Source organism: Aquarana catesbeiana, linkage group LG06 (genome assembly GCF_042186555.1).
Source record: "Aquarana catesbeiana isolate 2022-GZ linkage group LG06, ASM4218655v1, whole genome shotgun sequence".
In the NCBI taxonomy this organism is placed as follows: domain Eukaryota; kingdom Metazoa; phylum Chordata; class Amphibia; order Anura; family Ranidae; genus Aquarana; species Aquarana catesbeiana.
Genome location: NC_133329.1, coordinates 52,829,517 through 52,850,168, shown reverse-complemented (window position 1 = coordinate 52,850,168; position 20,652 = coordinate 52,829,517). Strand labels below are relative to the sequence as shown.

The 20,652-nt window shown below is 49.5% G+C and overlaps 1 protein-coding gene across 1 annotated transcript in view; it reads left to right on the top strand.

Annotated features, from left to right (window-relative positions):
• Positions 1–20,652, top strand: part of LOC141148409 (NACHT, LRR and PYD domains-containing protein 1b allele 3-like) — a 104,977-nt gene that overhangs the window by 5,788 nt on the left and 78,537 nt on the right. The gene's annotated exons all lie outside the window — the stretch shown is intronic.

The following is a 20,652-nucleotide window of genomic DNA, read 5'->3' as shown; positions in this document are numbered from 1 at the left end:
GGGGCCTCAGAAACATTCAGTCTCAGGGATGGTTCTTCTCCATGTTTTCTAATTAAAATGGGGCCTCATCTCCCTTGTACTCTGCTAGACTAGCCCTGAAACCTATTCCCCCCTACACTTGGCTAGACCAGTCCCTTCAGCCTCTTCTCCCCTACACTCTACTAGACCAGTCCCTGCAGCCTCTTCTCCCCTACACTCTGCTAGACCAGTCCATGCAGCCTCTTCACCCATATGCTCTACTAGACCAGTCCATGCAGCCTCTTCTCCCCTACACTCTGCTAGACCAGTCCCTTCAGCCTCTTCTCCCTTACACTCTACTAGACCAGTCCCTTCAGCCTCTTCTCCCCTACACTCTACTAGACCAGTCCCTGCAGCCTCTTCTGTCCTACACTCTGCTAGACTGGTCCCTGCAGCCTCTTCTCCCCTACACTCTACTAGACCAGTCCCTGCAGCCTCTTCTCCCCTACACTCTACTAGACCAGTCCCTGCAGACTCTTCTCCCCTACACTCTACTAGACCAGTCCCTGCAGCCTCTTCTCCCCTACACTTGGCTAGACCAGTCCCTGCAGTCTCTTCTCCCCTACACTCTGCTAGACCGGTCCCTGAAGCCTCTTCTCCCCTACACTCTACTACACCAGTCCCTGCAGCCTCTTCTCCCCTACACTCTACTAGACCAGTCCCTTCAGCCTCTTCTCCCCTACACTCTACTAGACCAGTCCCTGCAGCCTCTTCTCCCCTACACTCTGCTAGACCAGTACCTGCAGCCTCTTCTGTCCTACACTCTGCTAGACTGGTCCCTGCAGCCTCTTCTCCCCTACACTCTACTACACCAGTCCCTGCAGCCTCTTCTCCCCTACACTCTACTAGACCAGTCCCTTCAGCCTCTTCTCCCCTACACTCTACTAGACCAGTCCCTGCAGCCTCTTCTCCCCTACACTTGGCTAGACCAGTCCCTGCAGCCTCTTCTCCCCTACACTCTGCTAGACTGGTCCCTGAAGCCTCTTCTCCCCTACACTCTACTACACCAATCCCTGCAGCCTCTTCTCCCCTACACTCTACTAGACCAGTCCCTTCAGCCTCTTCTCCCCTACACTCTACTAGACCAGTCCCTGCAGCCTCTTCTCCCCTACACTTGGCTGGACCAGTCCCTGCAGCCTCTTCTCATCTACACTCTGCTATACCGATCTCTGCAGGCTCTTCTCCCCTACACTCTGCTAGACCAGTCCCTGCAGCCTCTTCTCCCCTACACCCTGCTAGACTGGTCCCTGAAGCCTCTTCTCCCCTACATTCTTCTACACCAGTCCCTGGAGCCTCTTCTCCTCTACACTCTGCTAGACCAGTCCCTGCAGCCTCTTCTCCCCTACATTCTTCTACACCAGTCCCTGGAGCCTCTTCTCCTCTACACTTTGCTAGACCAGTCCCTGCAGCCTCTTCTCCCCTACATTCTTCTACACCAGTCCCTGCAGCCTCTTCCCCCCCTACACTCTGCTAGATCAGTCCCTGTAGCCTCTTCTCCCCTACACTCTGCTAGACCAGTCCCTGCAGCCTCTTCTCCCCTACACTCTGCTAGACCAGTCCCTTCAGCCTCTTCTCCCCTACACTCTACTAGACCAGTCCCTGCAGCCTCTTCTGTCCTACACTCTGCTAGACTGGTCCCTGCAGCCTCTTCTCCCCTACACTCTACTAGACCAGTCCCTGCAGCCTCTTCTCCCCTACACTCTACTAGACCAGTCCCTGCAGACTCTTCTCCCCTACACTCTACTAGACCAGTCCCTGCAGCCTCTTCTCCCCTACACTTGGCTAGACCAGTCCCTGCAGTCTCTTCTCCCCTACACTCTGCTAGACCGGTCCCTGAAGCCTCTTCTCCCCTACACTCTACTACACCAGTCCCTGCAGCCTCTTCTCCCCTACACTCTACTAGACCAGTCCCTTCAGCCTCTTCTCCCCTACACTCTACTAGACCAGTCCCTGCAGCCTCTTCTCCCCTACACTCTGCTAGACCAGTACCTGCAGCCTCTTCTGTCCTACACTCTGCTAGACTGGTCCCTGCAGCCTCTTCTCCCCTACACTCTACTACACCAGTCCCTGCAGCCTCTTCTCCCCTACACTCTACTAGACCAGTCCCTTCAGCCTCTTCTCCCCTACACTCTACTAGACCAGTCCCTGCAGCCTCTTCTCCCCTACACTTGGCTAGACCAGTCCCTGCAGGCTCTTCTCCCCTACACTCTGCTAGACTGGTCCCTGAAGCCTCTTCTCCCCTACACTCTACTACACCAATCCCTGCAGCCTCTTCTCCCCTACACTCTACTAGACCAGTCCCTTCAGCCTCTTCTCCCCTACACTCTACTAGACCAGTCCCTGCAGCTTCTTCTCCCCTACACTTGGCTGGACCAGTCCCTGCAGCCTCTTCTCATCTACACTCTGCTATACCGATCTCTGCGGGCTCTTCTCCCCTACACTCTGCTAGACCAGTCCCTGCAGCCTCTTCTCCCCTACACCCTGCTAGACTGGTCCCTTAAGCCTCCTATCCTCTACATTCTTCTACACCAGTCCCTGGAGCCTCTTCTCCTCTACACTCTGCTAGACCAGTCCCTGCAGCCTCTTCTCCCCTACATTCTTCTACACCAGTCCCTGGAGCCTCTTCTCCTCTACACTTTGCTAGACCAGTCCCTGCAGCCTCTTCTCCCCTACATTCTTCTACACCAGTCCCTGCAGCCTCTTCCCCCCCTACACTCTGCTAGATCAGTCCCTGTAGCCTCTTCTCCCCTACACTCTGCTAGACCAGTCCCTGCAGCCTCTTCTCCCCTACACTCTGCTAGACCAGTCCCTGCAGCCTCTTCTCCCCTACATTCTGCTAGACCAGTCCCTGCAGCCTCTTCTCCCCTACACTCTGCTAGACCAGTCCCTGCAGCCTCTTCTCCCCTACATTCTGCTAGACCAGTCCCTGCAGCCTCTTCTCCCCTACACTCTGCTAGACCAGTCCCTGCAGCCTCTTCTCCCCTACATTCTGCTAGACCAGTCCCTGCAGCCTCTTCTCCCCTACACTCTGCTAGATCTGTCCTTGCAGCCTCTTTTCCCCTACAACAACAAGGAGAGGGGCGCCTCTGAGTATAAATCATAAATACATTTTATTAAAACAACAATATCCACTCACATGGAAGTTGGAGAAGTTGCATTAGGGTCAGTTGGCTGGGCTGGAGAGATGCGGTGGAACTACAGGTCACAGCGGTTCCTGCAGGGCATGCCAGGTCCAAAGAGGATTAGTTCTTGCAGCCGGGTTCAGTCTCTTGCAGCGAACAGTCCAACACAAATCCTGCTGGGTTGGGAGCCAGGTTATGTCCCAGATGCACAGATAGGGGTTCCAGGGAAGGAAGGGAGAGATGTGTAGGACGCCAGAGCATCCGTTCAGCCGTGCTGCTGCTCACTGATAGAATGGTGTGAAGCCTCTAGGAAGGGAAAAGGCCGGCCGAGCCGAAGATCTCAAACGAGGCTTGGAGAGCAAGTACAGCGTGGCGCCCGGTGATGACATCACACGCATGCGACGCGTTTCAGAATAGGCTTGCCATTGGTGGACGAATGGCCGCATTCCTTTGTCAAAGGAATGCGGCCATTCGTCCACCAATGGCAAGCCTATTCTGAAACGCGTCGCATGCGTGTGACGTCATCACCGGGCGCCACGCTGTACTTGCTCTCCAAGCCTCGTTTGAGATCTTCGGCTCGGCCGGCCTTTTCCCTTCCTAGAGGCTTCACACCATTCTATCAGTGAGCAGCAGCACGGCTGAACGGATGCTCTGGCGTCCTACACATCTCTCCCTTCCTTCCCTGGAACCCCTATCTGTGCATCTGGGACATAACCTGGCTCCCAACCCAGCAGGATTTGTGTTGGACTGCTCGCTGCAAGAGACTGAACCCGGCTGCAAGAACTAATCCTCTTTGGACCTGGCATGCCCTGCAGGAACCGCTGTGACCTGTAGTTCCACCGCATCTCTCCAGCCCAGCCAACTGACCCTCTAATGCAACTTCTCCAACTTCCATGTGAGTGGATATTGTTGTTTTAATAAAATGTATTTATGATTTATACTCAGAGGCGCCCCTCTCCTTGTTGTTGTTTTAGCTTGCTGGACCCTGCTTTTGGTTCCTTTGGTGGCCGCCCTGACTGACCTCTTGTATATACTCCCAGTATATATGCATGAACTTACACATGCATTTTTACAGTTTTCAGTTTCTGGACTAATCGGTTTTACTTTCAAGGTAACTGTGCTTTGCGCCTTTTTACTTGTATTATCCTCTTTTCCCCTACAGCAGTGGTACCCAACTCCTGTCCTCAGGACCCACGAACAGGCCAGATTTGAAGTATTACCTTGGGGAGATGCAGACTAGAATACTGCAATCACTAAGCAGCAAATTATATCACCTGTGATGTATTCCAGTTATCTTGTAAACCTGGACTGCCCTACAGTCTGCTAGACCGGTTCCTGCAGCCTCTTCTCCCCTACAATCTGCTAGACCGGTCCCTGCAGCCTCTTCTCCCCTACAATCTGCTAGACCGGTCCCTGCAGCCTCTTCTCCCCTACAATCTGCTAGACCGGTCCGTGCAGCCTATTCTCCCCTACACTATGCTGGACCAGGGGTGTCCAAACATTTTATTTCAAGGTGCCGGATTACATATTTCACACATATTTTGCAGGCTAAAAAAAAAAAAACAGTTACTTATAAATTAATCTGCAGCAGCAGAATAGAATTTAATTTGGCCTGTTAGATCCCTGCTGTATCATTAAAGAGAGCCTGTCACCAAACATTCTATCATATAGGGGAATTTTTGTCTCCTATGTGATGGTAAAAAATGTAAGTTACACCCAAGCACTTAAAATCTCTTCCAGCAATCTTCAGGTCTAAAAGATTCTTTTTTAAACATAAATACAATCTGTAAATATAAATACAAAAAAATGCAAAGACAGGATTAAAGAAAACCTGTGAAATATGAATTCTTTTATAATCTATAGTAGATTGTACAATCAGATATTCATTGAACACAAATACACAAGCCATGGGACACACAGGGGTAAATACCCCTGTTGACTGGCCATAGGGCAGACCAGGCATTTGCCCGGTGGGCCGGGGCCGCCCGTTCCGTGGCCTGTTGATGTTCAGGCCACACAGCGGGAAGGTAAGCGGCGACCGCGGCCTGGACAGGGTTAACACAGGTCACGGCCGCCACTCGCCTACTGCTATGCGGCCGTGCCTGTGCCTTCTCCGGCGGAACTAGCGGCTGCATGGGCTGAACTGTGTGTCTCTCACACACAGCTCAGCCTCAGAGCTAGGGTTGCCACCTGTCCGGTTTTGACCCGGACAGTCCGGGTTTGGACACATGTGCCCGGTTTTCAAGCCGCCTGAAACCTGGGCACATATAGCAGCAGTTCAACCTAGAGCGGCGCATCCCAATTCCCGCGCCCGCCATCAGTGTTACACATATATTAGTGCCTGTGCGCTCCGCCTCCAAGCCGAGCTCAGCGATGGTCAGCAGGCGTACCTATTCAGCCTGTGATTGGCTGAATAGGTCATGTGCGGGCGGTGGACACGAGGGTCACATGTGGAGGCGGGGCTGGACTGTGGGTGATCGTGGCCTTCCAGAGTCCCGCCTCCTTGCCTGGCGTGTGCTCTGCTGTGTCTCCTCAAGTCTTCACTGAGGTAACTTTCTCATCTGCCCTCTCACCCCCCTCTGTCAGCCTGCCGCTCTCTGTCAGCCACTCCCCCCTCTGTCAGCCACTCCCCCCTCTGTAAGCCACTCCCCCCTCTGTAAGCCACTCCCCTCTGTCAGCTACCCCTCTGTCAGCTACCCCCCTCCTTCAGCTTCCCTCCCCTGTCAGCTACCCCCCCCTCTACCCCCCTCTCTGTCAGGCCACCCTCTCTCTTACCACCTTTCTCTCTCCCCCCCCTCTCACCCCCCTTCTCTCTCCCACCCTCTGTCAGCTACTCCCCTCTCTGTCAGCTACTCCCCTCTCTGTCAGCTATTCCCCCTCTCTGTCAGCTATTCCCCCTCTCTGTCAGCTATTCCCCTTCTCTGTCAGCTATTCCCCTTCTCTATCAGGCCACCCCCTCTCTTACCACCTTTCTCTCTCACCCCTCCTCCCTCTCAGCCCCCTTCTCTCGCCCACCCCTCCTCTCTCTCTCTCACCCCACTCCCCCTCACACCCCCAATCCCCTCCCCCTCTCTCTTTTGCCTCCTCACCCCCTTACCTCCTCCTCTCACCCTTTCTCACCTCCCTCCCCCACCTCTTCTCCCCCCTCAGCGGGCGAGCGCCCCATGATTCCTAACAGCGGCCCTGAGAGTGAGTGCACAAGTTCGGATGTTTTGATTCCTGTGTCCTCCCGACACACTGGGCACAGCGATGCAGCACCTGCCTCTACTTTGCCTTCTCTTAAAGCCCCCCCACACAATAGAAGGAAAGAAAGAAAATAGCACTACAGTAGAGCAGCTTCGCTCCGCCCCCAAACTCCAGCTTACACATTTCCTGGCTCTAAACGGCTCTGGGTAAGGCAGTCTAATGTGGGTCTTTAGGGGCAGGGGACACTGATGGGGGGGGGGTTCCCTGATCTTATAGAGGTCTCTAAGGGGGGTGCTGATATAAGGGGACCTAATGGGGGTCCTCTATGGGGGACCCCTAAATTATGGAGGGGGTAACACTGACCCGTATTTTATGAAGGGGGGTGACAATGACCCTTGTGTTATAGGAGGTAACACTGTCCAATAAAGCGTGCCGCATTATTGCTCTCCTTAGTGCACCCAAAGGTGTCCCAGGTCTTTACAATCCTATGGTGTATACTACAAAAAAATTTGCCATGCATCGCTAAAGTGTTCGGGTTTGGCTTGAAGAAAAGGTGGCAACCCTACACAGAGCCGCGCTGACAGTTCCGCTCTCGGCCCCTACGGACTGCTGCTCCTTCTCTGGGCCACTGTCAGGATGCCCCCCCCCTCTCCCCCTTTCTCATGTCGGGCTTGTGGGCAGCATGGGACGGGAGAGAAGAAAGCTTCCTGCTTGTTCTTCCCTCCCAATTGGCCACAGCGAAGGGCCAATCAGAAAAAACTAGTGGGGCATCATGGGAAATGTAGTCCCAGAGATATGAGGCCCAATTGATCTCAGCAGGGAGATGGCTACATTCCCCAGCATGCACTCTGCTGGGGGGAAAAGAGAAATCCTGGAAACAAGCAGGTACTACAGGAGACATGGAAAAAGAAAGAGGACTGTGCTGGGGGAACTAATAGCCCCAGCACCACCAGATGGAGCCACGCTGTACCCACACCACTAGATAGAGCCACGCTGTACCCACACCACTAGAGCCACGCTGTACCCACACCACCAGAGAGAGAGAGCACCACGGTGTATCCGCCCCTCCATAGAGCCATGAGAGCCACGCTGTACCTGCACCACCAGAGTGCCACACTGTACCCGAACCACCAGAGAGCCATGAGAGCCACGCTGTACCCACACCACCAGAAAGCCATAAGAGCCACGCTGTACCCACACCACCAGAGAGAGAGCCACGTTGTACCGCACCACCACAGAGAGAGAGCCACGCTGCACCGCACCACCAAAGAGAGAGCCACGCTGCACCGCACCACCAGAGAGCGAGCCACGCTGTACTGCACCACCAGAGAGAGGGAGCAATGCTGCACCGCACCACCGGAGAGAGAGAGCTACACTGTACCCGCACCATCAGAGAGCCACACTGTACCGTACCACCAGAGAGAGCCACGCTGTACCGCACCACCAGAGAGAGCCACACTGTACCACACGACCAGAAAGAGAGCGCAATGCTGTCCAGGACCACCAGAGAGAGCAAGTCAGTGTCACTGGGCAGTGTGGGCACAATAGGAGACAGACAGTACTAGCATTGTATGGCCACAATAGGATTGGGACACTGTAATATAAAGGGCACTGCACTGTAAAGGGGCACTTTAATCATTACAGTGCCCCTTTACAGCGCAGTCCCCTTTATATCATAGTGTCCCTGCACATTACAGTGTGGAGGACCGACACCAGGCACCCCCACGAATGTCTACTGACGTCTCTCCCCCCGTAAAAGTTGGCTGCTCAGTCTAAAACGCCCGGGCCTATTTTTTGTCCCAGTCCAGGCCTGATACCCAGTGTGCGTGCAGCCCTAAAGAGGAACTGAACTCTGGAAGCTGTGCAGCGAGCAGAGGGCAAAGGACTAGTCACCAGTGTTGCCTGTGGTCCAGGGATGTGCGGTGAGGTCAGTGGCTGGTGAGGCACTGGCTAGTATCAGAGCCAGAAACATACAGGTTACAATTTTCACAAGTTATTCATTTAACCAGCATAAGGACTTGTTTTACATAGTTACATAGTAGGTGAGGTTGAAAAAAGACCATCAAGTACAACCTATGTGTGATTATGTGTCAGTATTACATTGTATATCCCTGTATGTTGCGGCCTTTCAGGTGCTTATCTAATAGTTTCTTAAAACAATCGATGCTCCCCGCTGAGACCACCGCCTGTGGAAGGGAATTCCACAACCTTGCCGCTCTTACAGTAAAGAACCCTCTACGTAGTTTAAGGTTAAACCTCTTTTCTTCTAATTTTAATGAGTGACCACGTGTCTTATTAAACTCCCTTCCGCAAATAAGTTTTATCCCTATTGTGGGGTCACCAGTACAGTAATTGTAAATTGAAATCAAATCCCCTCTCAAGCGTCTCTTCTCCAGAAAGAATAAGTTCAGTGCTCACAACCTTTCCTCATAACTAAGATCCTCCAGACCCTTTATTAGCTTTGTTACCCTTCTTTGTACTCGCTCCATTTCCAGTACATCCTTCCTGAGGACTGGTGCCCAGAACTGGACAGATTACTCCAGGTGCGGCCGGACCAGAGTCTTGTAGAGTGGGAGAATTATCGTTTTATCTCTGGAGTTATTCCCCTTTTTAATGCCAATATTCTGTTTGCTTTGTTAGCAGCAGCTTGGCATTGCATGCCATTGCTGAGCCTATCATCCACTAGGACCCCCAGGTCCTTTTCCATCCTAGATTCCCCCAGAGGTTCTCCCCCCAGTGTATAGATTGCATTCAGATTTTTGCCACTCAAATGCATTATTTTACATTTTTTTACATTAACTTCTTCAGATCCGCGCTATAGCCGAATGACGGCTGGATCTGCATTGCTGGGAGGGCCTCAATAGACGTCCTCCCCTTTGCAATCTGGCCACGCCCCCTGCAGGGCGCGCGCAGCAGGTGCTGTGATCACCCAAGTCAATGAGATTCGGGTGATCACAGATCGGAGTAAGGGGTCGATCCCGACACCTTACCACGTGATCAGCTGTCAGCCAATGACAGCTGATCATGTGATGTAAACAGAGGATTGGTAATCGTTCTTTTTTTCTTTTCACCTGACAGTGTGAGGAGAAAAAAAAGCCGATCACCGGCTTCTGTTGAAGGGACATCGGTCCCGAGCAGGGAGAGGCGAAGCTGCCTCATATGTGCCCACAAATCAGTGCCCACCAATCAGTGTCCACCAGTACATCAGTGCCACCTATCAATACCCACGAGGGCCACCTATCAATGCCCACCAGTGGTGCCAATCAGTGCCACCTAGCAGTGCTGCCTATCAGTGTCTCCTGCCAGTGCCGATCAGTGCCCATCACTGCCACCCATCAGTGCCCATCACTGCCCCCTATCAGTGCCACCTATCAGTGCCGCCCATCAGTGCCACATCTCAGTGCCCACCAGTTCCACCTCATCAGCGCCCACCAGTTCCGCCTATTAGTGCCCATCAGTGTCGCCTTATCAGTGCTCATCAATGCAGCCTATCAGTGCCCATCAGTGTAGCCTCATCAGCGTACATCAATGAAGGATAAAAATTACCTGTTTGCAAAATTTATTAACAAAATATAAAACGGTTTTGTATTTTTTTTTTTATTTGGTCTTTTTTCATTTTAACAAAAAATAAAAAACCCAGAAGTGATCAAATACCACCAAAAGAAAGCTCTATTTGTGGTAAAAAAAATGATAAAAATTTCATTTGGGTACAGTGTTGTATGACTGCGCAATTGTCATTCAAAGAGTGACAGCGCTAAAAGCTGAAAATTGGTCTGGGCAGAAGGGGGTTTAGGTGCCCAGTAAGCAAGTGGTTAAACCTCATTTGCCATGTAGTTGCCCACCCCATTAATTTGTTCAGATCTTTTTGCAAGATTTCCACATCCTGCGGAGAAGTTATTGCCCTGCTTAGCTTAGTATCGTCTGCAAATACAGAGATTGAACTGTTTATCCCACCCTCCAGGTCGTTTATGAACAAATTTAAATAGGATTGGTCCCAGCACAGAACCCTGGGGGACCCCACTACCCACCCCTGACCATTCTAAGTACTCCCCATTTATCACCACCCTCTGAACTCGCCCTTTTAGCCAGTTTTCAATCCATGTACTCACCATATATATATATATATATATATATATATATATATATATATATATATATATATATATATATATATATATATATATATATATATATTATATATATATAAAATGTTTGGGGGTTCTGAGTAATTTTCTAGCAAAAAAATTATGATTTTTATATGTAGGAGAGAAGTGTCAGAATTGGCCTGGGTGGCAAGGAGTTAATTACCATTAGTAAGTAATATACAAATAATTATTATATATTGTTTTTAAGGTAATTTACTATATTTTCAAAAACTGTACTCAAGCAGGTGGCTTAACAGACAAATTATTATCTTATAACATATAGCATAATAATATATGATTTAGCTTGTACCTTTTCAGCAGCTGCAGATTCTCATTCTCCCTCTTAACTGTGTGAGAAAAACATGGGATTGTGGGTAAATCTTATACCCATAAACAAATGTTTTTTTCATTGTAGATAAGAGGGCTGGGCTGGAAGGGAGTATTTGTCTTTGAGACACATGCGCCCTTCTATTATACTGCAGTGAGAGGCGTGCCTCCACTGCAGCATTTTTATTGGACAGCTTGTTCCAATGGCGCTTTACTATTGGTCCAAGACTCCAAGCTGTCTATTGAGCTCAGTGCCTCTGACAGGAAGTGAGAGGCACTGTGAGCTCATCCTCTCAGTCACAGAGTGTGCCAGGTGGTTTTAAACTGGCTGCTCTGTATTTAGCTTCTGACAGGCTGCGCAAGGAGCCCCGTATCTCCAGAACTATAAGTAGCAGGACCCCAGTGGTGGGGTAGGACTTTGGTTACCTATTCCCTAAATTTGGGGTCTCTGTGACCCAAGGTCCCTGAGCTACGACCCTCGAAGCTCGGCCTTATTATTTTTTATTTTATTATTATTATATGTTCATGGCAAGTGAACCTGCCTCCCCTGACTGCACGTCCCTGCTGTGGTCTCTATACAGCTGGTCTTTTTCCCATTAGTGACCATGTTTGTTCTTCATTGTCTCTGTGTGGAGGTCACCATCTTGCTATAGGCAGGGCTTTGCTTCCTCTTGTTGGAGCCTCCAGGAAAGAGAACAGTGAGCAGCCCTATAGGTACATCACCTAATCACATTCCAGATCTGCTGAGACTAGAAGTCAGGGGCAGCAGCGCCTGAACTTTCACACTGTGAGTATACAGCTTTGAAGATACAGAATGGGAGTGCCTAGGCACCCTCACATACCAGGAAGTGCATTGCTACTTTTCTGGAGGAATTCCAAACAAAATGTTGATTTTTTTTCTGGATACAGCTCAGGCACAATTTTTTTACATAAGAACTGCTTCTCTTCTGTACAATCCAATAGGAATGCAGCTTGAAGTAGGCTGATGCAGCCTTTTCTTGTATTGTATAGCATTTTTTAGCAGTAAACAATACTCAATGTATGAAAAAAGAACAATCCCAGGTGACACTTCACTTTTCACTTTGCTTCTTTGACAATAAAATCTTTTGAAAAAAATATATGAACAGTTCCATTGCCAGGAAAGGCAAACCACTGCCATGCAGTGTTAATTTCGTAGACGAAAATATTTTCATCATAATTTTCCTCAGTGGCATGTTTCCAGTTACAAAAACTAAACAGAAATGACCCCAAATTTTCTTCAATTGACAAAAACTATGATGAAAATCAATTCCAATTTTCGTAAATGAATAAAAATGTGAGCGAGGGACGTTTACCCATGTGAACTTCTGGTTTCCCTGGAGTCTACCTGTAAAGCCTGTGAATGTTTCCCCCCTGAGCAAACAAGGTAGCGACCGTAGCAAGCTTAGTGGTGTGGCATGCTTAGCACTGTGCTTCATTACCGGCCTCCACAGACTGTCTAGAGCACTGTGTGCATTACAGGCCTCCTCAGATCACCATCCAGAGCACTGTGTGCATTACAGGTCTCCTCAGACCACCATCCATAGCACTGTGTGCATTACATGTCTCCTCAGACCACCATTCAAAGCACTGTGTGCATTACAGGCCTCCTCAGATCACCATCCAGAGCACTGTGTGCATTACAGGTCTCCTCTGACCACCATCCATAGCACTGTGTGCATTACAGGTCTCCTCAGACCACCATCCAAAGCACTGTGTGCATTACAGGCCTCCTCAGATCACCACCCAGAGCAATGTGTGCATTACAGGCCTCTTCAGACCACCATCCAGAGCACTGTGTGCATTACAGGCCTCCTCAGATCACCATCCAGAGCACTGTATGCATTACAGGCCTCCTCAGATCACCATCCAGAGCACTGTGTGCATTACAGGCCTCCTCAGACCACCATCCAGAGCACTGTGTGCATTACAAGCCTCCTCAGACCACCAGCCAGAGCACTGTGTGCATTACAGGTTTCCTCAGATCACCATCCAGAGCACTGTGTGCATTACAGGTTTCTTCAGATCACCATCCAGAGCACTGTGTGCATTACAGGCCTTCTCAGACCACCGTCCAGAGCACTGTGTGCATTACAGGCCTATTAAGACCACCGTCTAGAGCACTGTGTGCACTACAGGTCTCCTCAGATCACCATCCAGAGCACTGCGTGCATTGCAGGTTTCCTCAGACCACCATCCAGAGCACTCTGTGCATTACAGGCCTCCTAAGACCACCTTCCAGAGCACTGTGTGCATTACAGGCCTCCTCAGACCACCATCCAGAACAGTGTGTGCATTACAGGTTTCATCAGACCACCATCCAGAGCACTGTGTGTATTACAGGCCTCAGATCCTCAGAGCACCACCCAGAACACGGTGCACCATTTACAAGGCCTAGAAGTAAATGCAATGCAAAGAATGGGACTTTAGAAGTGCTGGGAACCTCTGCTTCGAAAAATTATCACTAAATATATACAGGCAGTCCCCGAGTTACGAACCTCCAACTTGCGAACGACTCCTACTTACAAACGGGAGGTGGCGTGACGTTCTGCGCATGCGTGGCCACTTTTTGACGGCGGGCACCTCGGAAAACATCGGAAAACGACGTCTGTGAATGCGCAGCTACTTGACAGAACATCAAAAAACATCGGAAAGCGACGTCTCTACCATTCTGCGCATGCGCTTCCGACTTACGAACATATCCGACTTAAGAACAAACCGGCAGTCCCTAACCCGTTCGTAACTCGGGGACTACCTGTAAGAGTAAAAAAAAGGTTTTATTACAAATTAGTAAAAAAGATATACTGGGGGTAATACCCCTTAAAAGCATAGATTTGTTCCTACACATATTGTACAGACCAAGAAAAACTCCCTGAAGGTACAGTTTCTTTCCCACATGTAGTGTCATACATATATATATATATATATATATATATATATATATATATATATTTATAGCATAAATCTCAGGTAATAGTTCATTTTGTATACAACATGTATTAAAGCGGGAAAGAGAAAATCATACCAACGCGTTTCACCTGTGTCGACTTCTTTAAGGGTTCGGGGGATATATATGGTTCAAACAACTAGAAAAATACAAAAACACATATATAATATACAGTCCATAAATAATAAACATTTTTGTTTATATTTCATTAATTTTGATTATTCAACCACTGACTCACAATTGATATGAGAACAGAGAACTCATCAATATTAGGAGAGATGCACGCAATATTCACTCTGACCCAGTCAGGAATGCTAGAAAGTGTGCAGTTGCGGACGAACGGACCAAGTCAAAGGAGGGGGGCCCTACCCCCAGGCCACAAAAACCAACCCTAGGAATGGGGAGAGGATTCCGGGGAATGTAGAGTTGCTAAATCAGAGCCAGAGAGTGATGCTAGTGGGAAGTAAATTTAAAAAAAAAAGGACAAAACATAACTAAATGTCTGTCTCTTTAATCCTGTATATCGGTAAAATACAACTCAAGAAAGGAAATTTAAACTGAAAAGATCTAACGGGACACGGGTAGCGAGAAACAGTTGTCAAGGCTCTGCTAAGCAAACATACAAACATCCATTAACATGTACCTCCTATCTGCTTACACAGCACATACTTAATCCACAAGTCTCCCAGTAGGCAAACAGAAATCCCAGAGTGAGGTCTACAAAGACACAGGCAGGGGGTCAATACCCATCCATAGGGGCCCCCCGAATTATGCCATGTAAGTCATCCCAGAGCTGGACACAAAATACCTGCAGCTGAAGAGAACAGTCACTCTGATTTCCCACACTACCACAAGGGCCAGAGATACCTGCCTCCATGTAGATCACCTGGAGGAGTATGTGTGATACTCACTTTAAATAGGGTAAAACTTGCGCCAACAATGCCCCCCCCCCCCCCCCCCCGCCCTGGTGTCATAATATGTGGCCAGGATGGCAGAATGTGCTACCGTGCGTGCATGAATATTCGGCGCATGCGCGGTAATGGCAGGATGTGCGGTCATGGCTGTTTGTCGCTCCTCCATCTGCCTGATCCCGACCAGGCCACCATACATGTATACAGAGAGAAGATGAGGAGAAGGGGACAGCTTGGGCCTATATTCCGCCCCATCCCACCACGAGCTTGAGACTCTATATAGAAATATTTGCAACATCAAATTAACAAAACAGCAGCTAAGATTGCAAAAATCGCCAGACTAGGGGTGAAAAATATCAAACTATGGATGTATACAGGTAAATACCAAAACAGTCAAGGATATTGCTTAAGCCACACTGCCATCTAGTGGGGAGAAACAAATGTCTCAGCTCAGTAAAGACCTCAAATAACCGAGCCGTACAAATTCTTTAGACCTAGATGGGGCTAAACTTATATCCATCAGTATTACTTATCTATTGCATATTAATTTACCCATAAATAGCTCAATTTTATATATTTAGTTCGCAGTATCCTGAAAAACCCTGTCAGCTCATTGTCGTGGAAATTCCACTATATGCTACGCGTAATCCATGTCTCCTGCGCTAATAAAGCGCCCTTTTAGCCTTTTGGTATAATAGATCTTAGTACAACCCTGCCTCCTGTATCTTCCCAAGTAAACAGACATAACCACCATCCTCACATTCTTAGCTCCACATCTCGATGAACCCCTGACCAAGTGCGTGGTGTTTTTTCATAAAACAACAGAGCTTGGTTGCTTCATAATCAGCCAATAAAGCACAGGTAAACAGGAGGAGTTATACAAATCTCAGCCAATGAACAATGACTAGGGTAGTTTATGGGCATGCAGAGTGAACCCCCCCCCCCCAGCTGGCGGACATATCCCCACTCTGCAAACACTTCTCTGCAACCTCAGGAAGCTTTCCATTACCAGACGGGTCTCAACTGGTGTCAGTCTGCCCCAGTCTGCTCTTTAGAGCGGGTGTCAGGTCACCTTGAGGCTAGGTGACAGATGCACACCGTTGGGATCAGGAGTGCACCGCAAGGTAGTGGACCCTACGGCTGACTGCTGCGGATGGGAGTCCGGGTGTAAGGTAGGCAGGGCTGCTGGAACACCAACACGGATCCCACCGGGGTTAGAGCGTAGGATTCCCTGGGGCGCGGAGTCTAAGAGCCAGCAGGTGTTCACCAGAGCCTCTAGTGGTGAGGATGGACTGGGCTGCAACTGGCTCCAGGTCCCGACCCCCAGGGTCCCCCAGCTCCCACCCACAGTAGGCAACAGGAGGATAGGGATAGTAAAGGAATAATCCAAGGTCAGGGCCACAAGCAGACAAGGACAACAGAGTACACGCCAAGGTTCAGGGTCACAGGCAAACAGGGATGGTCGGGGACACGCCAAAGGTCAGGGTCACGAGCAGACAGGAATAGTAGTGAACACGCCAAGGTCGGTAACAGAAACAAACGTAGAGCACACGGCAGGCAGGAACAGGAAGCCAAACACACAAAGGTTGATCAGCAGGGCTGGCCTGCAGTGCAGAGGTTAATATAGAGTTCTCTGATAGGAGCTGGGGTGGAGCCATGCTAGAGGAGAGTTAATAAAAGCAGTCAGGTGAGAGACAGCTGGTCTTTAGAGATGAACACATGGAGACAGGTAAGCTGACAAACAAACTCTATTGCATAACCATGACAGTACCCCCCCTCCCCCCCCTCTTACGAGGCCTCCCCCTTCCCCGCCTGGGACCAGGTTTAGAGGGGAAACTCAAATGAAACTTCCTCAACAGATGAGGTGCAAAGACCTCAGAAGCCTTGATCCAAGACCTCTCCTCAGGACCAAACCCCTTCCAATGCACGAGGTACTGGAGAATGCCTCTACAGAGTCGGGAATCCAAAATTTGGCTAACCTCGTACTCCTGATTATCCTCAGAGACCGGTGCTGCGGTAGAGAGAGGACGAGAGAACTTATTGAGGACTAAAGGCTTCAGAAGGGCAACATGGAAAGAGTTAGAGATTTTGAGGCTTTTGGGAATCTGGAGCTTGAAACAAACCAGATTCAGTTTAGAAGTTATGGTGTACGGACTAATGAATCTTGGGGCAAATATGAGAGAAGGAACCCGGAGTTTGATGTTCCTGGTAGAGAGCTTCGGGTTCCTTCTCTCAAATTTGCCCCAAGATTCATTGGTCCGTACACCATAACTTCTAAACTGAATCCTGGCTGAAGAGAAGGCGGCTTACGCCTGCGACGGTCAGCAAAACTCTTGAATTTGTTGGCAGCTTTCTGGAGGGAATCATGAACGTCAGCCCACATGGAATTGAACGATTCCTGAACAGTAGCCAAGGCTGGAATGTCGGAAGAACAGGTCATAGGAAGAGGGAGTTGAGGATGTCTTCCATACACAGTGATAAAGGGTGTTTTCTGAGAACTGAAGTTGACATGATTATTGTGGGAGAACTCTGCCCACAGGAGTAGTGATGCCCAATCATCGTGATGAGCCGAGACCAAGGTACGGAGAAAGACCTCCAACTCCTGATTAACCCTCTCAGTCTGGCCATTGGATTGGGATGGTAAGAAGAGGTAAAATCCAAGGTAATGTTGAGGGATTTGCAAAAGGCTCTCCAAAAACGGGACGTAAACTGAACACCCCTGTCCGAAACGACATGGGAAGGAACACCATGAAGGCGGAAAATCTCTCGTACAAAAATGGGAACCAAGGCAGAGGCAGAAGGGAGACCAGGAAGAGGAACAAAATGAGCCATCTTGGAGAACCGATCGATTACCACCCAAATGGCTGTATTATTCTTTGACAGTGGAAGATCGGTGATAAAATCCATGACGATGTGAGACCAGGGCTCCTTGGGAATGGGCAAGGGCATGAGAAAACCAGCAGGGGCTTGTGTGGAAGATTTAGACTGAGCACAGACATGACAAGCCTTAAAGTAATCTTTAACATCCGAGCGGAGGTTAGGCCACCAGTAGAGACGACTGATGAGCAGGAAGGATCAGAGGAACCCAGCATGACCTGCCACCTTGGAATCATGTCCCCAACGAAGGATCTTCGCTCTTAGCTCCGTGGGAACAAAGGTCTTGCCAGGAGGAATTTCTGATTCCAGGGTGGTAGAATGGGCAACAATGCATGAGGTCGGAATGATCGGCTCAGGATCAGGGGTGGACTCCTCGTCCAAAGTGTCAAATGACCTAGAGAGCACATCAGCCCGACCGTTGCAGGAACCAGGTTTGTACGTAATCGTGAATTTAAAACGAGAAAAGAAGAGACTCCACCTGGCCTGCCTGGGGTTCAGACGTTTAGCATTCTGTAGATATTGTAGATTCTTGTGATCAGTAAAGATCGTAATGGAGTGAGGGGAACCCTCCAAGAGATGACGCCACTCTTCCAACGTCAATTTAATTGCGAGAAGTTCCCGATCACCAATGACATTTCTCTCTGCCTGAGAAATTTTTTTGGAGAAGAACGCACATGGTTGACGTCTCTTCTCAAAGAACTGAAGAAGCACAGCTCCCACCCCCATTGAAGAAGCGTCTACTTCAATAAAAAATGGGTCCCCAGGATGTGGTCTCCTCAAGAGAGGTCCAGAAACAAAGGCCTGTTTCAGATCGTGAAAAGCAGAGACAGCCTCGGAAGGCCAGTCGTTGGCATTCGCACCCTTCTTGGTTAAAGCGATAATAGGCGCGGCAATGGAAGAGTAATTCCTTATGAACTGCCTATATTAATTTGTGAAGCCAATAAAGTGCTGTGTGGCCTTGAGGCTAGTAGGAAGGGGCCAGTTGGTAATGGCCGAGACCTTTCCGGGATCCATGCGAAGACCCAAACTAGAAACAAAACATCCCAGAAACAGGACCTCAGGACATTCAAAGGAACATTTCTCCAGCTTGGCATAGAGATTATTCTCTCTAAGGCACTGAAGAACGGTGCAGACATGGTTTCTGTGAGCAAGCAGATTTTCGGAAAAGATGAGAATGTCATCCAGATAGATGACAACAAACTGATACAGTAGATCCCTGAAGATTTCATTGACAAAGTTCTGGAACACAGCTGGAGCATTACACAAACCAAAAGGCATAACCAGGTATTCGTAATGCCCGTCCCTAGTGTTAAACGCAGTCTTCCATTCGTCACCTTCCCGTATTCTAATGAGATTGTATGCACCTCTGAGATCCAACTTGGTGAAAATGGAAGCCCCCTCCAACCTGTCGAATAGCTCAGATAATAGAGGTAAGGGGTGTCGGTTTTTGATGGTCACTGCGTTTAACCCTCGATAGTCGATGCAGGGTCTGAGGGTACCATCCTTTTTAGCAACAAAAAAGAACCCTGCTCCTGCAGGCGATGAGGATTTCCGGATGAAACCTCTCTCCAGATTCTCAGCGACATACTCAGACATGGCCTGGGTCTCTGGAATGGACAGAGGGTAGGTACGACCCCTGGGCAGAGTTTCTCCAGGGACAAGGTCAATGGCACAGTCAAAAGATCTGTGGGGAGGAAGCACCTCAGCAGACTTCTTACAGAACACATCCCTGTAATCGCTGTATGCCGCGGGAAGATCAGAAGATACAGATGTGGTAGCAATGGGAAGTCTCTCCTCGGGGACCACCTTGAGAAGACAGGAGGAGAAACACGAAGGACCCCAAGCCAGGATCTGCCCAGAGACCCAGTCCACATGTGGAGAGTATAGCTGTAGCCAAGGAAGGCCCAATACAATGGGGGTAGAGGCCTTGGGTAGAATGAGGAAGGAAATCAACTCCTGGTGGAGTATCCCTACCGACATCCTAATAGGTAGCGTCTGGAAACATATAGGGCCCCCTGGGAGCACAGTGGCATCAATTGCCGAGACTACCAGTGGTGTAGTGAGAGGAGAAAGGGTAAGCTTCATAGAAGAAGCAGTTCTCCAGTCCATAAAATTGCCGGCAACCCTTGGAGTCCAGATATGCTAGGACCGATTGGGGAGAAGGGCCTACATGGAGGAACACCGGAAGAAGAAGACGAGAAGGTTATGTTTCTGGGTCTAATACTCCACCTTCCAAATGTATTAGACCCGAACGTTTCCCGGACGAAGCGAGCAGGAGTCACGAAAATGACACAAGCCCAGAGTTCTGCATCTAGCACATTCTTTGGGGGTTAGTCTGGTCCGGCCCAGCTGCTTAGGTTCCTCAGCAGGCAGAGGATGCTCCACAGAGCGACGGGGGAAGAGTTCTGGCTGACTAGGACCTAGGGGGTGCTGGCGTCTTTTTCTAGGGACCTCTCCTGGAAACGAATGTCAATGTGATTGCACAAGGAAATTACATTTTCCAGACCGGCGGGGATGGCTCTTCCTGCTAATTCGTCCTTCACTCGGTCAGAGAGGCCATGCAAAAAGGTTGCGACCAGGGCCTCATTGTTCCAGCTCAATTCAGCTGTGAGGATACGGAACTGAAGCGCATATTGTCCCACTGAACAAGATTCTTGGCGAAGGCGTAAAAGTGCACTAGCCACTTAAGAAACCCGAGCTGGTTCCTCGAAGATATTACGAAAAAGCTTCAAGAAGTCGGACGGGCTGGAAACCACCGGGTCATTCTTCTCCCACAGGGAGGCAGCCCAAGCTAAAGCTTCAGCAGAGAGGAGGGAAATGATATAGGCTACCTTAGCCCGATCAGACAGAAAGTTTTGAGGCTGGAGCTCAAAATGAATGGTGCATCGGCTGAGGAAGCCCCTGCAGGCCTTGGAGTCCCCAGAGAAACGGGACAGAGCTGGCAGTAAATATGAATGTGTGGCTGCGACTGGTGCGATAGGTGCAGCTGCTGATTGTACTTGAGGCTGCAGGTTTGGGTTTCCCAAGGAGGCCTGGAGCTGCTCAAAGCGGGAAGCCAGATCCTTAAGGAATAGCATCACCTGAATCTGATTAGATTCCTG